Source organism: Protopterus annectens, chromosome 2.part2 (genome assembly GCF_019279795.1).
Source record: "Protopterus annectens isolate FY-2018-M chromosome 2.part2, PAN1.0, whole genome shotgun sequence".
NCBI classification, from domain to species: Eukaryota; Metazoa; Chordata; order Ceratodontiformes; family Protopteridae; genus Protopterus; species Protopterus annectens.
The window spans coordinates 295,186,116-295,209,547 of NC_056730.1; the positions used below are offsets into that span (position 1 = coordinate 295,186,116).

The following is a 23,432-nucleotide window of genomic DNA, read 5'->3' on the forward strand; positions in this document are numbered from 1 at the left end:
TTGGGTTATCCTGCTGGCAGGCTACCCGCAGTCGGCCTGAATTCCAAAGTCCTGGTCCGGCGTCGGTTGCTGTCGCCTCTTCCCTGACATCAGTGCGCCAGGGGTGTAAAAGTTGCAGCCAACCCCATTTTCTTCAGTCTTTCTTGCCGCGCGGTGCCCGAAGCAAAAGCAGTTAGCAAGTGCTGGTCGGCCAACTCCTGAGATTTTCGAAATCGAATTTCAGATCCGAAGTCTTCAATAAAGCTAAGTACCCTGTTGGGGAAACTTTTTTCTTGCTCCAGACCGATGTCAGAAAAAGTTAACAATTGTAATGCTTGTGGGAAGCAAATACCTCATAAGGCTTTTCATTCTTACTGTATTCCTTGCCTAGGCCCTGACCATGACGTTGCTAGCTGTCGGTTTTGTGCTAGATTTAACCAGCGCACTATTAAGTGTCGGTACGATTTTGCTTTTCATTACTTTGGCCGAAGGTTTAATTATATAATGCCATTGGAACAGCCGACGACCGGAGTTTATAAAAAATGAAAGGAAAAGGACAGGCATCCGAGGTCCAAAACCAACAATGAGGCCTCCCCTAGGCCAGTTGCCGGTTCTCAGTGAGGCACTTTCGCAGCCCCTGACGCCCGCTACCTCAGAGCCACAGGCCACTACCGACTCCCACTTGGAGACAGCTAGGCCTCTGGATACTCAAGGTATTGGACACTCAGAAACTATTCCCTCATATGGGTCTGGAGATGCTGAGCAGGCATCGGCTTCTGAGGGTGTTTTCAGACCTACACAGTTATATGTTAAGCCAACCTCAGCTTCCAAGACAAAGACTAAAACAGCTTTAAAGGTAAAGAAACAAGTACAGCATTCTCTTGGACAGACTTCCATGCCTAAGAAAGAGATGCTTAAAATGGCCGAAGACCTAATTACTTTGATCAGGGGCTCCCATCCCCCTCCTGATAAGAGGCCTAGGCAAGACACAGAATATGATTCCTCTGATCAGGTTTCCATTTCCTCTGACTCCTCTTCAGAACAGGGATACTTTTTGCCTCCCTATGAGGATTCTGATGCTGAAGAATCTATCCCTTCATCGTCGTCTCCTGAGGATTATTCTTTTGGGGAAACCCTGCATACTATGAGGGAGCATTTCCACTGGGAGAGCCAAGATTACTCAGAATCAAAGAAAAGGCTCAGAGACTTCCTTCTACTACCCCAGCATAGACCTTTTGCTATTCCTCCTGTTCTAGACATTGCAGATGATGTATTTTCAGAGTCCGGCCTGTCTCCTGACTCTTTGCCTCCTGCACCTGTTAAGCCAGACAGATACTACAGGGTTCCAGACTCTTATAAATTTCTTTATAAAAACCCTGCTGCTGACCCAGAAACATAATATCAGGGTCCCGAAGGGGTCAAGACCTCTACTGCTAAAAACCCTGTTCCCTCTGATAGGGATTCTAGGTTACTGGACAGATGGGGGAAAAAGTTTACACTTCTGCTACCTTGGCTGTAAGGTCTTTAAATTGTCAGTTTCATATGCTTAAATATCAGCAATACTTAATGTCACTGCTAAAACAGAAAATGTTGACAAATTCTGAATGTTCTGAAAACAAGGAAATGCAGGATTTATTGCATGCAGCTGAACAAGTGGGAAAGCATACTTTGCAATGTGGTTTTGATTCACTGGAGGTCTCTTGTAGGGCCGCTGTTACAGGTTCTGTTATTAGAAGGTATGCTTGGTTAAAGGAACAGAATCTGCCTGATCATGTTAAAGCAAAATTATTGGATGCTCTATTACAGCATGATACTTTGTTTGGTGTTAAGGCAGAAGAGGTGTTGAAGAAAATGGAGGATAAAGCAAAATCTATGCAGACAGTAAAGGATTTCTTATAGGTACAACCTCTCAGATTTAGCAGGAACTGGCCTTCTAAGAATTGGTCCTTTCCGGTGTCAGACAGGCCATGAAGAGGCAGATACAGACAACCTAGAGGCAGACAACAACCCCAGGGCTCATACAGGCCCAAACAATTGGGTGCTACTACCTCCAAAAGCAGAGAAGACAAATCACAGCCATATAGGAAACAGTCCCAATGACTTTCCTCTGCCAATGCCAAGCACTTATCTTTTGGCAGCACCCTTAGGGGGAAAGCTAGCACTTTTTTTTCACAAAATTGGCACATGATCACTGAGGACAAATGGGTCTTAAACATAGTCTCTCAGGGCTACAGGTTCCACTTTCACACCCTTCCAAAGGCAAAAGGTATGCCAGACCTGCCGCACAATCAATGGGCAGAGGCACAAAAACAAGTTTCATCTCTCATGGACATGAGGGCTATTCAGCCAGTACCACACCAATAGCAGGGACAAGGATTTTACTCAAGACTTTTCTTAGTACCCAGAAAGGACAAAGCCTGGAGACCGATTCTGGACCCGTCTGTTCTAAACACTTTTCTGGACGTTCCAAAATTCATAATGTTGTCTCTGCAGCAGCTTCTGTCGAGGCTGGGCAAGAAGGCTTGGCTTGTAACGTTGGACCTCAAAGAGTCATACCTGCATGTCCCAATCAGACAATCTTGCAGAAGATACCTCAGATTCATAGCTGGCTCAGTGCACTATCAATTCTCTGCACTGCCCTTTGGCTTATCTACTGCGCCCAGGGTCTTCACAAAATGTCTGGCACCAGTAGTTGCATTTTGCAGACAAAGAGGAATTCAAATATATCCCTACTTGGACGACTGCCTTATTCAAGCAGAGTACAAAGACATTCTACTAAAGCATCTGGTGTTTGTAAAAAGATTACTAATTTGCCTAGGGTAGACAGTAAACGAAAGGAAATCAAAACTAGTACCCTCTCAAGAGGTAATATTCCTGGGTGAAAGCTTAAATACAACTGTCCAGATGGCTTATCTCACGCCAGACAAACAAAGGCAACTGACTTCTTACTTCGAAAGCATGGCAACAAAGACCCAGTTATCTGCAAGAAAAATTTTGCAGACTTTGGGCTTCATGGCATCCTGCATTCTGCTAATTCCATATGCAAGACTGCATATGAGGAAGCTACAGTTGTATCTAAAAAGTGTTTGGACTCAACATTGCCACAGCCTGGAAACATTAATTACTCTAATTCCCTGCCTGCAACAGGTGTTTCGATGGTGGGGGAACAGGCCTGTCACCACAACAAGGGACAGCCATTCACTTTACCCACAGCCAGGCAGACACTAACAACAGATGCATCAGATTATGCCTGGGGGGCCCACATGGCAGGAAAATGTATTCAGGGCACATGGCCCCCAAGCCAAAGGCACCTTCATATCAATCAAAAAGAGATGCTAGCTGTACAGAATGCCCTGACAGCCTTCAAGGATTTAATTCATCCGGGACAACTGCTGATAAAGACGGACAATACTACAGTCATGTGGTACATAAACGAGCAGGGAGGCACACATTCTTACCCCCTCTGCAGACAAGCCATGATTTTGTGGAGCACAGTTTTGACCTATCAAGTACACCTACAACCACAATTCCTGCCAGGAAAGACAAATGCACTGGCAGGCGAACTAAGCAGAAACCTCATGGATCCTCACGAGTGGAAACTAGATCCACATGTCTTCAGCATGATAACAGGGAAATGGGGATGATCAGACATAGATCTATTTGCCTCCCCTCACAACTGCCAACTACAGAGATTCTGCACAAGGACTTACCACAAACAAGCATGAAAGTGGATGCGCTGTCATTCAGCTGGAAAACTCTTACAGTATATGCCTTTTCTCCACTGCCTCTACTCCCCAAGGTACTCCTAAAGGTCAGACAAGATAAGCCAAAAATGATACTGATTGCCCCGGATTGGCCACGCCAGCACTGGTATCCACTCCTAAAGAGCTTGTCTCAAGGCCCAGCCTGGGCATTACCTCACATTCCTCATTTACTGACCCAACAAAACAATCAGATCCTGCACAGCCAACTCAGAACCCTAAAATTGGCTGCATGGCGGATAATGTAACCATTCAGAACACACCTCTCTCTAAAGCGGTTATGGATGTTATTTTGGAGGCCAGGAGGCTCAGCACCAGAAAATCTTATGCAGAAAAATGGAAACGATTCTATGCTTGGAACCAGGCACAAGCAATTGACACACTTGTACCAAATATTCCTCAGATTTTACAATGCCTAACTGAGATGCTGGACAAAAGCCTATCCTCCTCATCAATTAAGATCCATGCCTCTGCCATTTCAGCTCATTACAATATGGCCCCACCTATTTTTTCGCATCCACTGCTAAGGCAGTACCTCAGAGGGGCCAAAAACATAAGACCTCCAAGGAGAGCACCAATACCTGCATGGGATCTCAATTTTGTCTTGGAAAACTTCACACTGCCTCCTTTTGAGCCAGCCAATGCAGCTGAGATAAAATTCATATCATGGAAAACAGCTCTGCTCCTAGCGGTGGAACCTTTTATTATTTTCCATCCGGACAGGGTTTCTCTAAGGACAAACCCAACTTTTATGCCTAAGGTAGTGTCCAGTGTGGCTCTTAACCAAACCATTCATTTGCCTACCTTTTATCCAAACCCACAGAACAAAGGGGAGAGACTTCTGCATTCTTTGGACATACACAGACAGTTACGCTTCTACATGGACAAAACTAAAGCTTTCAGAAAGACTGAGCAACTTTTAGTGGCATATGCTGCAGGATCACAAGGAAAGGCTATTTCAAAGCAGACTATTTCAAAATGCATAGGCCACTGCATTCGTTTCTGCTATTCACAACATGGAAATTAGTGCCTAAGGGCATTAGGCCACATTCAACCAGAGCAGCAGCCTTCCTCAGAGGAGTACCAGCCAAGGATATTTTGGAGGCTGCAACTTGGACTTCAGTGCACACTTTTATAAAGCACTACCATTTACCTCTTTACTCTAAATCCAGAGCAGGCTTTACCACTGCAGGTCTGCAGGGCCTCATAGCCACTCCTAATTCTATTTAGGTCTAACCTCCCAACCTCACTTTGTGATTCCACCCAAGTGTAATGACTGCAACAGTGAAACACGATGAACATAGTACAGTTGTGTACCTACCATAAATGTAGATGTTCGATTGTATTCACTGTTGCAGTCCAGGTTACCCTCCCTCCGTCCCCCTTTTCATTGCTGGGACTTATCTATACTTCTCTATTCTATACAACTTATGTGGTGTATTTGCTTGTAGATGAAGGTAATTATTATGTTACTGCATGCTTTTTTATAAGCAGAACATTTAGCCTTCATTTTTGGGGGCACCTGACATCTGGGGCAAGAAAAACGGAAGAAAATGGCGTCTGCTGCATCTTTTATACCCCTGGCACACTGACATCAGGGAAGAGGTGAAGGCAACCGACGCCGGACCAGGACTTTGGAATTCAGGCCGACTGCGGGTAGCCTGCCAGCAGGATAACCCAAGTGTAATGATTGCAACAGTGAATACACTCTAGCATCTACATTTATGGTAGGTACACAACTGTACTTTCTCTGCACTTCCTTTTGGCTTATCTACGGCACCCAGGGTATTCACAAAGTGTCTTGCTCTAGCCATTGCATTTGCAGGCAGATAAATATTCAAATATGCCCATACTTGATAGTCTGATTCAGGCAGAAATCCAGGAATTGCTATTAAAGCATCTGGCATTCGTAAAGAAACTTCTAAACTCACTGGGGTACACCATAAACGAAAATAAATCTCGCCTAGTTACCCTACCAACAAATTGTATTCCTTGGAGCAAGCTTGAACACAACTTCCCAGATGGCTTTCCTCACTCTAGAGAAACAAGTTTATTTAACAACCTACTTCAAACAACTGGCCACAAAGACCCAGCTATCTGCAAGGAAAATTCTGCAAGCCCTGGGGTTCATGGCCTCTTGCATTGAAACTGCAATGATATCTAAGAAGCCTGTGTTGTCAACATTCTCAGGACCTGTAATCAATGATTCCTATCATTCCTTGTATAAAGACAGAGTTCCTTTGGTGGGCAGAGGCCTGCTATCACAACAAAGGGCTCCCTTTCACTCTACCACGTGCCGCCCAAACCCTAACAGCAGACGCATCAGACTATGCATGGGGGCTCACTTTGCAGGGCAGTGCATTCAGGGCAAATGGAACCCGAGACAGATGCACCTGCATATCAACCAAAAATAAATGTTAGCTGTACAGAATTCCCTGACAGCCTTCAGGTACCACATTTTTCCAGGACAATTATTGGTAAAGACAGACAACACCACAGTTATGTGGTACATAAGCAAGCAGGGGGGAACCCATTCTTACCCTCTCTGCAGACTAGCCATGGCACTGTGGAACACAGCCTTGAGCTACCAAGTGCACTTACAAGCTCAATTCCTGCCAGGCAAGCTAAATGCACTGACAGACGACCTAAGCAGAAATCTCATGGACCCACAGTAATGGAAACTGGAACCAAAAATATTCAACCTCTTGAGGAACAAATGGGAGACTCTAGAGATAGACCTGTTTGCCTCCCCTCAAAACTACCAATTGGACAAATTCTGCACAAGGACTTCCCACAGTCCAGCTTGGAAAGTGGATGCCCTGTCCTTCACCTGGGAAAGCCTCTCAGTTTATGCCTTTCCCCCTCTGCCTCTCCTTTCGAAGGTTTTGCTAAAGATCAAACAGGGCAAACCAAGGACTATACTGATTGCACTGGACTGGTCACACCAGCACTGGTACCCCCTTTTGCGCAGTATGACACTGCTGGAACCATAGCACCTTCCTCAGAACCCTTCCCTGCTGTCCCAGCAGGTGGGCCAGATTCTGCACCCTCAGCTTCAAACCCTGAACCTTGCAGCCTGGCTAATTCCTTGAGCTCTCCAATAGCATCCCACAGTAAGCAGGTGCTAGATTGTATTCTGGAGGTAAGGAGGTCTAGTACTAGAAAATCCTATGATGAAAAGTGGAAAATATACTGTTCCTGGAGCCAGACTCAGGGGGTGGGCACAACAGTGCCCAGCTTACCTTATATTCTTCAGTACTTAACAGAAGTATTCTACAATGGCCTATCCTTCTCGTCTATTAAAATTCATGCCTCTGCCATTTCAGCACATTATGATTCTGAACCACCCCTCTTCTCTCACCCTCTACTAAAGCAATTCCTCAGAGGGGCCAAAAATTTAAGACCCCCAAGGAGAGCCCCTACTCCAGCCTGGGACCTTAAATTTGTATTGGAAAAGCTCACTCTCCCTCCTTTTGAGCCAGCTGCAATTGCAGAGTTGAAATTCCTTTCTTGGAAAACAACCTTCCTTCTAGCAATCACTTCAGCAAAAAGAGTGTGTGAATTACAGGCTCTCATGGCAGTGGAGCCCTTCATTATCTTCCATGCAGACAGGAAAGTTCTTCGTGTTTCACTGCTGCAGTCATTACATTTGGGTAATCTGCTGTCAGGTTGCCCTCAGTCGGCCTGAATTCCAAAGTCTTGGGTCCTGCGTCCATTGCTGTCTTCTCTTCCATGACGTCAGGTCGTCAGGGGTATAAAACATGCAGCCGACGACATTTTCTTTAGTCTCTTTTGCCGTGCAGTGCCCGAAGCAGAAGCATTTCCCAAGTGCCGTTCGGCTGACTACTGAAATATTCGAGTTTGAGTTTCAGAACCGAAGTCTTCACTAAAGCTAAGTACCCAGTTGGGGAAACTTTTTTCTTGCTTTTTACTGATGTCAGAAAAAGTTAATAATTGTATTACTTGTGGGAAGCAAATACCTCATATGGATTTCCATTTATACTGTATTCCTTGCCTAGGCCCTGATCACAACATGTCTGGCTGTCGGTTTTGTGCTAGATTTCACCAACGCACTATTAAGCATCGGTATATTTTTGCATCAAAGTATTTTGGAAACAGATTTAACTACCCAGAAATGTCGGATAGCAATCCGACTACCGGAGTACATAAAGAACGCAGAGAAAGGCAGTCGAGATCCAAAACCGACAACAAAGCTTCTCCTAAGCCAGTCGCCGGTTCGCCGGTACTCAGTGAGGCGCTTTTGCAGCCCCTGATACCCGCTACTTTTGAGTTGCAGGCCTCTACCGACACCCATGTGGAGTCTGGCATGCCGCAAGATACTCAAGGTATTGGACCGACGGATGTATCTCCCTCGGATGGGTCCGGAGCCGCTGAGCAGGCACCGGCTTCTGAGGGTGTATTCAGACCTCAACATTTGTACATCAAACAGACGACCGCTGCAAAGCCAAAGACAAAAGCAACTTCTAAAACTAAAAAAGGCCTCTATGCCTAAAAAACAGATGATCAAAATGGCTGAAAACCTTATTACCTTGATCAGAGGTACCCATCTCCATCCAGATAAGAGGCCTAGGCAAGACACTGATTATGAATCTTCAGATCAGGTTTCTATTTCTTCTGATTCCTCTTCTGATCAGGAATTATCTATACCTCCCTATGAGGATTCTGATGCTGAGGAGTCTATTCCATCTGCATCTCCTCCTGAGGATATTCATTTGGAGAAACCTTGCATGCTTTGAGGGAGCATTTTCACTTGGAGTGTCAAGACTTCTCAGAATCAAAAAAGAGGCTCAGGGATTTCCTTCTCCCTCAGCACAAGCCTTTAGCCATTCCTCCTGTTTTAGACATTGTGGATGATGTGTTTTCGGAGTCAAGCTTGACCCCTGACTCCAGACCTCCGGCTCCCAGTAAGCCTGACAGATATTACAGAGTCCCTGACTCTCATAAATTTTTATTTAGAAACCCTGCTGCTGATCCTGAATCTATTTCACAGGATCCAAAGGGAGTTAAGGCCTCAACAGCAAAAAATCCTACCCCCTCTGACAGAGATTCAAGGACACTAGACAGATGGGGAAAAAAAGGTTTATACATCTGCAACCTTGACAGTCGGGGCCTTAAACTGTCAATTTCATATGCTTAAGTACCAACAACATGTTATGGGATTGCTGAAACAGAAAATTATTTTGATTTCAGAATGTGCAGAAAATAAAGAATTGCCGGAATTATTGCATGCAGCTGAACAAGTTGGAAAGCGTACTTTGCAATGTGGTTTGGATTCCTTAGAGGCCTCCTGCAGGGCCGCAGTTACTGGATCTGTGATTAGGAGGCATGCCTGGTTAAAGGAACAAAATTTGCCTGATCATGTTAAAGCTAAATTGCTAGATGCACCTTTACAGCATGATTCTCTGGTATTAAGGCAGAAGAGGTTTTAAAGAAAATGGAAGACAAAGCTATGTCTATGCAAACTATCAAAGACTTCTTATGTTCAGCCACCAAGATTCAGTAAACACTGGCCTACAAAAAATTGGTTCTTTCCTGTCTCAAACAGAGTTCAAAGGGGCAAATCCAGACGCCCTAAGGGTTCCAGATACCAGCTGCAAGATTCATACAGGTCAAAGCAATGGGGTGCTTCCACCTCCAAATCTGGCGGAGATAAAGCGCAAACTTACAGAAAGCAAACCCAATGACTTCCCTCTGCCTACATCAAGCACTTATCTTTTGGCAGCACCCATAGGGAGAAAATTAGCACTATTTGCTCAAAATTGGCAGTTAATAACCCGGGACAAGTGGGTACTAAACATCCTATCACAGGGATACAGATTCCATTTCCACACTCTGCCAATGGCAAATGGTTGGCCAGATCTGCCAAAAAATCAATGGGCAGAGACACAGAAACAGGTTATGTCCCTCATGGATATGGGGGCCATTCAGACTGTACCAAAACAGGAAAAAGGACAAGGTTTTTACTCAAGACTGATGTTCTTCATGTTTCACTGTTGCAGTCATTACATTTGGGTAATCCTGCTGGCAGGTTACCCTCAGTCGGCCTGAATTCCGAAGTCCTGGGTCCTGCGTCTGCTGCTGTCGCCCCTTCTCTGATGTCACGTTGTCAGGGGTATAAAAGATGCGGCCGATGCCATTTTCTTTAGTCTTTCTTGCCATGCGGTGCCCGAAGCAGAAGCAATTCGCAAGTGCCAGTCGGTCGACTCCTGAGATTTTCGTGTTCGAGTTTCAGATCCGAAGTCTTCAGTAAAGCTAAGTACCCCATTGGGAAAACTTTTTTCTTGCTCCAGACCGATGTCAGAAAAAGTAAATAATTGTATTTCTTGTGGAAAGCAAATGCCTCATAAGGACTTTCATTCTTACTGTATTCCTTGCCTATGCCCTGATCACAACGTTGATGGTTGTCGGTTTTGTGCTAGATTTAACCAATGCACTATTAAGCGTCGTTATGATTTTGCTTTAAACTATTTTGGACGCCGGTTTAATTATTCAGAAATGTCATCGGGATAGCCATCCGACTACCGGAGTTCACAAAAAAACGGAAAGATAAGGAGAGAGATAGGCAAACGAGGCCCAAAACCGATGATGAAGCTTCTCCTAAGCCGTTCGCCAGTTCTCATTGAGGCACTTTCGCAGCCCCTGACGCCCGCTACTTTAGAGTCACAGGCCGCTAACGACTCCCACGTGGAGTCAGCCATGCCGCTCGAAACTTCAAGGTATTGGAGCCTCGGACACTATTCCTTCAGATGGGTCCGAAGCCGCTGAGCAGGCACCAGTTTCTGTGGGTGTATTCAGACCTAAACATCTTTACATTAAACCAACCTCAGCTTCAAAGGCAAAGACTAAAGCACCTACTAAAGCAAAGAAACAAACTCGAGAGCCACGTGGACAGGCCTCTATGCCTAAAAAACAGATGCTCAAAATGGCCGAAGACGTAATTACCGTGATCAGGGGTTCCCATCACCCTCCTGATAAGAGGCCAAGGCAAGAGACTGACTATGAATCTTCAGATCAGGTTTCTATTTCTTCTGATTCCTCTTCTGATAAGGAATATTCTCTTCCTCCTATGAGGATTCTAATGCTGAAGAATCCATACCTTCAGCTTCTCCTCCAGAGGACTGTTCTTTTGGGGAAACCTTGCATACCATGAGGGAGCATTTCCCCTGGGAGAGCCAAGATTTTTCAGAATCTAAAAAGAGGATCAGGGATTTCCTTTTACTTCCACAACACAGGCCACTAGCCATTCCACCTGTATTAGATATTGTAGATGTGTTTTCGGAGTCTAGTCTTACCCCTGACTCCTTACCTCCAGCTCCTGTTAAGCCTGACAGATATTACAGGGTTCCTGACTCTCATAAATTCCTTTTTAAAAACCCTGCTGCAGACCCAGAAACTGTTTCACAGGGTACCAAAGGAGTTGAGGCTTCCGCTGCAAAAAACCCTACCCCCTCTGAAAGAAATTCTAGGGCACTGGATAGATGGGGGAAAACGTTTACACATCTGCTACCTTGGCTATAAGGGCCTTAAACTGTCAGTTTCATATGCTCAAATATCAGCAACATGTCATGGCATTGCTTAAACAGAAAATGTTATTAAACTCTGAATGTGAAGAAAACAAGGACATGCAGGACTGGATTGCATGCAGCTGAAAAAGTTGGAAAGCATACTTTGCAATGTGGTTTTGATTCTTTGGAGGCCTGCAGGGCCGTAGTTACAGGTTCTGTAATTAGGAGCCATGCTTGGTTAAAGGAACAAAATCTGCCTGATCATGTCAAAGTTAAATTATTAGATGCACCTTTACAGCATGATACTTTGTTTGGTGTTAAGGCAGAGGAGGTGTTAAAGAAAATGGAGGACAAAGCTAAATCTATGCAAACTGTCAAAGATTTTTTACAAGTACAGCCACCTAGGTTTAGTAGACACTGGCCTACAAAGAATTGGTCCTTTCCTGTGTCAGACAGACCTCAAAGGGGCAGATCCAGATGCCCTAGAGACAGATCCCAGGTGCAAGGTTCCTACAGCTCAAAGCAATGGGTGCTTCTACCTCCAAAATTGGAGAAGACAACAACGATACAGGAAACAGTTCCAATGACTTCCCCCTGCCTGCACCAAGCACTTATCTCCTGGCAGCACCCTTAGTGGGAAAATTAGCACTTTTTTCTCAACATTGGCACCTTATAACCCAGGACAAGTGGGTTCTAAATATCGTGTCATAAGGGTACAAGTTCCATTTCCATACCCTGCCAAAAGCAAACGGCTGGCCAGATCTGCCAAAAAAATCAATGGGCAGAGGCACAAAAATAAGTCTCATCCCTCATGGACATGGAGGCCATTCAACAAGTATCATAGCAAGAGCAGGGACAAGGATTTTACTCGACTGTTCTTGGTACCCAGAAAGGACAAGACCTGGAGACCAATACTGGACCTATCTATTCTGAACACATTCCTGGATATACCAAAATTCAAGATGATGACTTTGCAGCAGCTTCTGCCCATGCTGGGCAAGAACGCTTGGCTGGTAACTCTAGACCTAAGAGAGGCATTACCTGCATGTCCCAGTCAGACAATTATGCAGACGGTACCTCAGATTCAATGCTGGCTCAATACATTACCAATTCTCTGCACTGCCCTTTGGCTTATCTAGTGCGCCCAAGGTCTTTATAAAGTGCCTGGCACCAGTAATTGCATTCTGCAGACAGAGGAATACAAATATACCCTTACTTGGACGACTGTCTAATTCAAGCAGAGAACAAGGACATTCTTCTTCAACATCTGGCGTTCGTGAAAAGTCTTCTAACATGCCTAGGGTACACAGTCAACGAAAAGAAATCAAAACTGGTACCCTCTCAAGAGATAATATTCCTGGGTGCAAGCTTAAATACAACTGCCCAGATGGCTTATCTCACGCCAGACAAACAAAGGCAACTGACTACCTATTTCAAAATGTTGGCAACAAAGGCCCAGTTATCTGCAAGAAAAATTCTGCATGCTTTGGGCTTCATGGCATCCTGCATCCTACTAATTCCATATGCAAGACTGCATATGAGGAAACTTCAATGGTACCTAAAAAGTGTTTGGACTCAACATTGCCGCAGCCTGGAAACAATGATTACTCTCATTCCCTGCCTACAACAGGAGTTTCGATGGTGGGCAAAGGCTTTTCACCAAAACAAGGGACAGCCATTCACATTACCCCCAGCCAGGCAGACACTAATAACGGATGCATCAGATTATGCCTGGGGGGCCCACATGGCCGGAAGATGCATTCAGGGCACATGGTCCTCAACCCAAATGCATCTACATATCAATCAAAAAGAGATGCTAGCTGTTCAGAATGCCTTGACAGCCTTCAAGGACCTACTTCATCCGGGACAACTACTGATAAAGACAGACAACACCACGGTCATGTAGTATATAAACAAGCAGGGGAGCACACTTTCTTACCCCCTTTGCAGACTAGCCATGACTTTGTGGGACACAGCATTAACTTACCAAGTACATCTGCAGGCACAATTCCTGCCAGGAAGGAAAAATACTCTTGCAGACGAACTAAGCAGAAACCTCATGGATCCCCACGAGTGGCAGCTGGATCCACAAGTCTTCAGCATGTTAACAAGGAAATGGGGATGCCCGGACATAGATCTATTTGCTTCCCCTCACAACTACCAACTAAAAAGATTCTGCACAAGGACTTATCACAGACAAGCATGGAAAGTGGACGCCCTATCTTTCAGCTGGAAAAACCTATCAGTATATGCCTTTCCTCCACTGCCTCTCCTCCCCAAGGTACTCCTAAAGGTCAGACAAGAGAAGCCAAAAATGATACTGATTGCCCCAGACTGGTCCCACCAGTACTGGCTTCTAATCCTAAAGAACTTGTCTCAATGCCCAGCTTGGACCTTACCTCAAATACCTCATCTACTGTCGCAGCAAAACAATCAGATACTGCACAGCCAACTCAGGACTTTAAACCTGGCAGCATGGTGGATAATGTAGTCATACAAAACACACCTCTCAGTAAAGCTGTGATGGATGTCATTTTGGATGCCAGAAGGCCTAGTACTAGAAAATCTTATGCTGGAAAATGGAAGAGATTCTGTGCATGGAACCAGGCACAAGGAACTGATACAGCTGTGCCAAATATTCTTCAGATTTTGCAATACTTAACTGAGATGCTGGACAAAGGTCTATCTTTTTCATCTATTAAAATTCATGCCTCTGCCATTTCGGCTCATTACAATACAGAGCCACCAATCTTTTCTCATCCCTTATTAAAACAGTACCTCAGAAGAGCCAAAAATGTAAGGCCTCCAAGGAGATCACCAATGCCTGCATGGGACCTCAACTATGTCTTGGAAAAACTCACCCTGCCTCCTTTTGAGCCAGCTGCTACTGCTGATATAAAGTTATTATCTTGGAAAAGAGCTCTGCTCCTAGCAATAACTTCTGAAAAACGAGTTTCAGAGCTTCAGGCACTCATGGCTGTGGAACCTTTTATCATTTTTTATCCAGACAGGGTCTCTCTGAGGACAAACCCGACATTTATGCCTAAGGTGGTGTCCAGTGTGGCTCTTAACCAAACTATTCATCTGCCAACTTTTTATCCAAATCCACAGAACAAGGGGGAGAGAATTATGCATTCTTTGGACGTACACAGACAGCTTAGATTCTACTGGGACAGAACCAACTTTGTCAGAAAGACAGAGCAATTACTAGTGGCATATGCTGCAGGTTCACAAGGAAAGGCCATCTCAAAGCAGACTATTTCAAAGTGGATAGGCCACTGCATTCGTTTCTGCTACTTACACAATGGCAAGCCAGTGCCTAAAGGCATTAGGCCACATTCAGCCAGAGCTGCAGCCACTTCAGCAGCCTTTCTCAGGGGGGTACCAACCAAGGACATTTTAGAGGCTGCTACTTGGAGTTCAGTGCACACCTTTACAAAGCACTATCATCTGCCACTCTACTCTAAATCCAGGGCAGGCTTTGCCACTGCAGTTCTGCAGGGCCTCATAGCCACTCCTAATGCTGTTTAGCTCTAGCCTCCCATCCATAGCTTTGGGACTCTACCCAAATGTAATGACTGCAACAGTGAAACACGAAGAACATAGTACAGTTGTGTACACTTACCATAAATGTAGATGTTCGAGTGTATTCACTGTTGCAGTCCAGGTTACCCACCTATCATCCCCCTTTCTTCGGATGGAACCTATCTTTCCTTCTTTGATTTATACAACCTATGTGGTGTATTTGCTTGTAGATGAATGTAAAGTTTGTATTGGTGCATGTATTTATATGTATATAAATTTTGGCTACCCTTTTAGAGGGCACCTGACATCTGGGGCAAGAAAAACTAAAGAAAATGGCGTTGGCTGCATCTTTTATACCCCTGATGACCTGACGTCAGGGAAGGGGTGACAGCAGCCGACACAAGACCCAGGACTTTGGAATTCAGGCCGACTGAGGGCAACCTGCCAGCTGGATTACCCAAATGTAATGACTGCAACAGTGAATAAACTCGAACATCTACATTTATGGTAAGTGTACACAACTGTACTTTCTTGGTACCCAGAAAGGACAAGGCCTGGCGGCCAATACTGGATTTATTGATTTTGAACACATACCTGGACATTCCAAAATTCAAAAGGCTGACTTTGCAGCAGCTTCTGCCCATGCTGGGCAAGAATGCTTGGCTGGTGACTTTAGACCTAAAAGAGGCATACCTGCATGTCCCAATAAGACAATCGTGCAGAAGATACCTCAGTTTCAAGACTGGCTTAATGCATTACCGATTCTCTGCACTGCCCTTTGGCTTATCTACTGCTCCCAGGGTCTTTACAACGTGCCTGGCACCAGTAATTGCATTTTGCAGACAAAGAAGTATTCAAATATATCCTTACTTGGACGACTTTCTCATTCAAGCAGAGAACAAGGACACTCTTCTTTGACACCTGGCATTTGTGAAAAGGCTTCTAACATGCCTAGGGTACACATTAAACGAAAATAAATCACAACTGGTACCCTCTCAAAAGATAACATTCCTGGGTGCAAGCTTGGATACAACTGCCCAGATGGCTTACCTCACGCCAGACAAGCAAAGGCAACTGACTGCTTACTTCAAACTGATGGCAACAAAAACCCAGTCTTCTGCAAGGCAAATTCTGCAGGCTCTGGGCTTCATGGCATCCTGCATCCTACTAATTCCATATGCAAGACTGCATATGAGGAAACTTTAATGGTACCTAAAACGTTTATGGAGTTGACATTCACACAGTCTGCAAACAATGATTCCTCTCATTTCCTGCCTGCAACAGGAGTTTCTATGGTGGGCAAAGGCATGTCACCAAAACATGGGACTGCCCTTCACTCTACCCCCTGCCAGCCAAACCTTAACAACAGAAGCATCAGATTATGTCTGGGGGGCCCACATGGCAGGAAGATGCATTCAGGGCATATGGACACCAAAACAAATGCATCTACATGTCAACCAGAAAGAGATGCTAGCTGTTCAAAATGCCCTAACAGCCTTCAAGGACTTAATTTATCCAGGACAACTACTGATAAAGACAGACAACACAGTCATGTGGTATATAAACAAGCAAGGGGGCACACACTCATACCCTTTTTGCAGATTAGCCATGGCACTGTGGGACACAGCTTTGACCTACCAAATGCATCTTCAAGCTCAATTCCTGCCAGGAAAACAAAACACTCTGTCAGACGATTTAAGCAGAAACCTTATGGATCCTCATGAGTAGAAACTAAATCCACATGTCTTCAGCATGATAACAGAGAAATGGGGGAGCCCAGACATAGATCTATTTGCCTCTCCTCAAAATTATCAATTGAAAAGATTCTGCACAAGGACTTATCACAGACAAATATGGAGAGTGGACACCCTATCCTTCAGTTGGAAAAACCTATCCTTCAGTTGGAAAAACCTATCAGTTTACGCCTTGCCTCCTCTGCCTCCTCTTCTCAAGGTCCTCCTAAAAGTCAGACAAGAAAAGCCAAAGATGATATTAATTGCCTCAGACTGGCCCCGCCAATACTGGTACCCAATCCTAAGGAACTTGGCTCAGTACCTGGCTTGGACCCTGCCTGAAAGACCACGACTACTGTCCCTGCAAAACAAGCGGATCCTGCACAATCAACTACAGACTCTGAACCTGGCAGCATGGCTAATCATGTAGTCATACAAACAACACCTCTCAGTAAAGCTGCGATGAATGTAATTTTGGAAGCCAGAAGGCCTAATACTAGAAAATCTTATGCTGACAAATGGAAGAGATTCTGTGCTTGGAATCAAGCAGAAGGAACTGATACAGCAGAACCAAATATTCCTCAGATATTACAATACTTAATTGAGATGCTTGACAAAGGCCTATCTTTCTCATCAATCAAAATCCATGCCTCTGCCATTTCGGCTCATTACAATACAGAGCCACCAATCTTTTCTCATCCTTTACTAAAGCAGTATCTTAGAGGAGCCAAAAATTTAAGGCCTCCTATAAGATCACCATTACCTACATGGGACTTCAATTATGTGTTGGAAAAGATCACCCTGCCTCCATTTGAACCAGCTGCTACCACTGATCTAAAGTTCTTCTCATGGAAAATGGCACTGCTACTAGCAATTACTTCAGCAAGAAGAGTTTCAGAGCTACAGGCCATCATGGCTGTTAAAGCCCTTTATCACATTTTACCCAGACATGGTGTCTCTGAGGACAAATCCTACTTTTATGCCTAAGGTGGTTTCCACTGTGGCTCTTAATCAAACAATTCATCTCCCAACTTTTTATCCAAATCCGCAGATCAAGGGGGGAGAGAATTCTGCATTCCTTGGACGTACACAGGCAGCTAAGATTCTACTTGAGCAGGACAAAAGCTCTAAGAAAAACTGAGCAATTACTAGTGTCATATGCTGCAGGATCAGAAGGAAATGCCATTTCAAAACAGTCAGTTTCTAAGTGGATAAGCCACTGCATCCATTTCTGCTACTTACACCATGGTAAACCTGTGCCCAAGGGCATTAGGTCTCATTCCACCAGAGCTTCAGCTACTTCAGCAGCCTTTCTCAGCGGAGTACTAACCAAAGACATTCTAGAGGCTGCTACTTGGAGTTCTGTTCACACCTTTACAAAGCATTACCATTTGCCTCTCTACTCTAAGTCCAGGGCAGGCTTTGCCACTGCAGTGCTGCAGGGCCTTATAGCCACACCTAATGCTGTTTAGCTCCAGCCACCCAACCATAGCTTTGGGATTCTACCCAAATGTAATGATTGCAACAGTGAAACACGAAGAACATAGTACAGTTGTGGACACTTACCATAAATGTAGATGTTCGAGTGTATTCACTGTTGCAGTTCAGGTTACCCTCCCACCATCCCCTTGTCATTCTGAAGTTTATCTTTCCTTCTCTATCTTCTACAACCTATGTGGTGTATTTGCTTGTAGATGAAGGTAAAGTTTATATTGTTGCATGTATACATATCTATAATTTTGCTACCTTTTTGGGGGCACCTGACATTGTAGGCAAGAAAGACTTAAGAAAATGGTGTTGGCTGCATGTTTTATACCCCTGACGACCTGACGTCATGGAAGAGAAGACAGCAACTGACGCAGGAGCCAAGACTTTGGGATTCAGGCCGACTGAGGGCATCCTGCCAGTAGATTACCCAAATGTAATGACTGCAACAGTGAATACACTCGAACATCTACATTTATGGTAAGTGTACACAACTGTACTTTTCCCTCAGGACCAATCTTTCTTTTATGCCCATCTGTCTAGTGTGGCCCTTAAATCAGTCCATTCATTTGCCTACCTTTTTCCCAAATCCACAAAACAAAGGAGAACGAATACTGCACTCTTTGGACGTGTTAGGACAACTTTGATTTTATTTGGACAGGACTAAGCCTCTCAGAAAATCTGAACAGCTGCTAGTTGGCTTTGCTGCAATGGCAGAGGGGAAGGCCATTTCAAAGCAAACCATTTCTAAGTGGATAGCCCATTCCATTAATTTCTGCTATAAGCACCATGGAAAACCTATCCCATAGAGGATAAGATCACATTCCACCAGGTACTGTATCTACCTCTACAGCCTTTCTCAGAGCTTTCCCCACCAGGGACATCCTAGAAGCTGCTACCTGGAGCTCTGTACATAACTTCATCAAACATTACCACATGCCTATTTGTTTTCTAAATCCAGAGCTGGTTTTACCACTGCAGTCTTGCAGGGCTTAATAGCTGGCCCTAATGCTCTCTAACTTCCTCCTCCCTTCCTTAGCTTTGGGAATTAACCTAAATGTGATGACTGCAACAGTGAAACATGAAGAACATTGTACATTTGTGTACACTTACCATAAATGTAGATGTTCGAGTGTATTCACTGCTGCAGTCTTGGTTACCCTCCTTCCAGCCCCCTGACTTGTCTTGGCTCTATCATTCCTTCTTGTTTGGTGTATTTAAGCTTTCTGGTGTATTTGCTTTTTGTTGGAGGGGTACCATAACATATAATTGCTTCCCATTGTGGGGGCACCTGACATCTGGGGTAAGAAAAACTGATGTAATGGCATTGGCTGCATGTTTTATACCCCTGACGACCTGACGTCATGGAAGAAGAGATATCTGATGCAGGAATCCAAGACTCTGGTATTCAGGCCGGCTGAGGGCTACCTGCAGGCAGATAACCCAAATGTGATGACTGCAACAGTGAATTCTCTCTTAACATCTACATTTATGGCAAGTCTGCACAACTGTACTTTTCTGTTCTCTCTGGTGTGCATTGAATACATTTTTTCCACAAACAATCCTGGGTTCCTCAATTTTTAAGACTTTTCCCTTCTGCTGCAATTTTATCAGAGTAGCTCTTTCTATAGGTATAATTGTGTAGGTCCTTGTCCTTTCACATGAGCAGTTTTGGATTATACACGAAATGTACCTTCTCGGTTAACAAATCTTGCTGCCAAACACCTATCCAGTGCCTAATAGTACCTTCATCAAACAAATGTAGTCTGTTTTTGTTTCTCTGGTATAGCAGAAAACAACAGTTTTTGTGCATGATGTCCTAATTCCTGATGTTTATCATTTTCGCTGCTGCACTAGCCCGTTGGCTGTATGAGTTGTTTCCTGCCTGGGAAAGAAGAACCAGCCAGCTTCAAAAGGCTCTGGTTCTCCCCCACTCCTTTAGTCTATAACCACTGATTGGCCAACCCACATGAGGAAAATCTGCAGTCAATGTGAAGCTTTTTTCATTATTTTCTTGCAGTCTCTAGAAGCATCATCTCTATGGCTTCTCACAAGCAGTAGTTGGCCAAGAGCTTTGGTTCTGGAAGATAAGTCCCTGTTTGGGAACCCCTCAACTCAGAAATGATTGACGTTTTAAGAAGAAGAAAAAAACAGATACCTGTTTTTTGACTAAAAGCACTTTTTCCCCTTTAAGCCTTTTTTAATTTGACTATTAGGTATTTGTCACATATTTCAATTATTTTAAATATCTCTAAGTGAATTTGATTTATTTTTCTCCTAAATTACTGGAAAACATTTCTTGCACTTTATCTCAAACTTGAACTGCTTTTTGCTGAACAGCTGCAGGGTACTTCCAGAGATTTTTCCTTTTTCTTTTTTCTCATACTTTCTCCAAATTTCTTCTTTGCTGACATCCAGGCAATGTAATTGATAGAGCGTAACTGAATTTTACTCAGACTGATAACTACTGTTGGATTTTTTTAATAATTTTCAGATTTCACAGTGGTACAGCTGTAGTGGAGCTACTGCTCAATTGTTGTTGTTTGTCTTACGACTTTTTCCCGGTAAGGGGTCGCCACAGCGGAACTTCAGTCTGCTAATGATTGTCAGTAGATTTTTTACGAAACGCCGAGGTGCCAGCTTGACGCCCAACCTTCAACGAAGGCACGCCCATTTACTCACGCATGTTTTTCGAACGCTACCCAACCACGGGGAGGACATGCAGACTCCACACAGAAGGCACTCCCAAGCCATGCTGAGAATCGAACGGGAGAATCTCTTACTGTGAGGTTACGACGCTACTGCCGTACCACCGTGGCAGTGGAGCTATATGCAGCAATATTATCATCTTACTTCCTTTTACTGAACCAACAGTCAGGGCTGTCATAGAGTGTAAGCTTGCAGATTTACAAGTGTACAATGCTACTGATGCAAGAATGAGGGAATATCGGTGTTTTCAAACTTGAGTAGCATCTACCTGTAGTGACACTGAGATTCTCATTATGCTAGTTAATACAAACGTCTTCAAACAGGATGTGCCATTTCATATCACACTTCTAATCCAAGAAAACATCAGTGTCTTTACTCTAAGTAAAATTAGACTGAATCCTTATAACAGACAGGGTCCCCTTACTGCTAAACACCTTCCCTTGTCATTAATAAGACATAGTAGCTATCTACCGCTTAGATCCAGACTCTGCCAGAGATCCATGTCATATTGGTTTTGCTATATAAATGTGCAAGCTCTCATTTTACATAGGGCTGGATTGTAATGTCACCATTGGAGAACATGGAGTCAGCTACCTCATGTTGTAATCCTCACAGAAAACTACTCCACCTTCAGGGCAAAAAGCTTACATGGTTAACAAGGCTGAATACTAATTCAGCTTAAATCTAAACCAAAGATAAGTATACCAACGTAAACTTACAGAGCAACCATTTTTTATGAATACCATAGAACTCTTTATTTACTTTAGTTCCCCTTCTTTATGAATTGCAAACCACTGACTAACTGAATATAGACAAGACAAGGGACAGTACATACTTAATATAAGTGCTTGTTTGGGCTAAAGGGAATTCTCTGTGTTCACCAGTGGGAGTGGTTAACACTGAAAAGCCTGCCTGTCCCTGGAGGAGTGGTTACTACCTAGAAGCCATAGTTTAATTGGCCATTTTGGGTCCATTCTAAACTCTTTGATCTGTCTCTCTTAAAACCCGGCTGCCTCGTGGTTTTGGCGTCTTTTCAGGCTTGCTAGTTGTTGCTGAAGCACCTACCAAGGGGAGAAAACGCTGAGAGAAGAAAAGGAGCCACTTTTGTGATTTTAAGTATTTTCTTCTGATTTTTTGTCAAGTTTTACTGCTTTGCCGCCTACTTTTTGGCATTTTCTGGCTTGCTAAAGTTTATATCTGTAACGGTAACAGTACTTGGAACACATCTAGAGCCTGTTTACTGCATTTCCTGTGTTGCACTTAATTTAAAATAGTGTTTTTCTCTAAAAACTGCATTTTACCTGATTTTGGCCTAGCACTCAAGTGTGGGGTCATTTATTGCACTGTTGTGATTATTTTGCTGCTTGTGTATCTCTGCTACCTTTAAACTACAACAAAAAGAAAAAAAAAAACAAAAAAATCTTACTTTTTTCCCACTTTCTGAAAGTTAAGAAAGTTCAGTTACAGATTTGCTGTTCTGAACTGTTTGGAAGTTTCTAGAAGGCCAGTGCTTGCTTGGGCTAAAGGGAAGTCTCTGTGTTCACCAGTGGGATTGGTTAACACTGAACAGCCTGCCTGTCCCTGGAGGAGTGGTTACTACCTAGAAGTTGTAGTTTTATTGGCCATTTTGGGTCAATTCTAAACTCCTTGATCTCTCTCTCTCTCTTAAAACCCTACAACTCTCTTTTTGTGCGGTTTCGCGCAGTGAGCAGCGTCGGGCAGCGCCGCCTAAACAGGTTTAAACTATTCCAGGCTCCACAAAGTCTGCTCCTCACTTTTTCCCTTAGAACTGTTCAAACTCTCAAAGTAATCACTCAATTCTCTTTCTAAAGCCCTGCACTTGCTCAGCTCTTATAAGGAAACACTAACTAACTAAAGCACTACACCCTCCTTGACTTCTCATAAGTATTAGGCTCCTGATTGGTCCTTCCTGGTCAAGTGAAAAATCAATTCCCTTCCCTAATCTGATCAGTAAAAAAAAACAGTTCCCTATACTAATCTGGTATGTCCAAGGGTCAGTTTCAAGGTTATTCTCCAGTCCAGCTGGTGAATCTGTGAATTTTGAGGCAATGTTACAATTGCCTTATGTACACAGACAACCCTCTCCTCCTTCCAACAAACTCTAATACATGTGAGAGATGCAGTTACACAGCCAAACTGGAGGCAGAGCTCTCTCAACCCAAGACTGGCACAGTCAGTCAGGAGGAAAAGGTAACTACCCACACCACAAATCCAGTCTCACACAGACCTATTGCATCTGTATACCCATCACATAAACACACAAAAACATACTCGGAGGCTCTAAATAAAAATCTGCCTAAACAGCAAAGACCTCCTAAGCAGATATCCAAGCAACAGCCACCCCTCAACAATACCCACGAATCACATATCTCACAAAATCAGTGTGCCTCACAGTCACAGCCCTTAAGGCCAAACACACCAAATACACTTGTTATAGGGGACTCTATTGTCCGGCACACTGACGTCCCGCTCACCAGACTGAACAAGGAGAAGGTCACTGTAAGCTGCCTGTCGGGTGCCAGGATCCGCCACATAACGCAAGCACTCGGGTCAATCCAAAGCAAGTACAAGTATGACTCTGTCATTGTCCATGCTGGTGTGAATGACCTGAGACGTACCTCCCTGGACTACATGAAAAGAGACATAGAGGAGCTCTCTGACCATGTAGCCCAGGCTGGTATGACCCTGACCTT

General features: G+C 44.1%; 1 protein-coding gene across 1 annotated transcript in view; it reads left to right on the forward strand.

Moving 5' to 3' along the window:
* The window catches only part of CHD1 (chromodomain helicase DNA binding protein 1), a gene marked incomplete in the record, with an annotated part of 4,694,407 nt that overhangs the window by 3,005,298 nt on the left and 1,665,677 nt on the right, over window positions 1–23,432 (forward strand).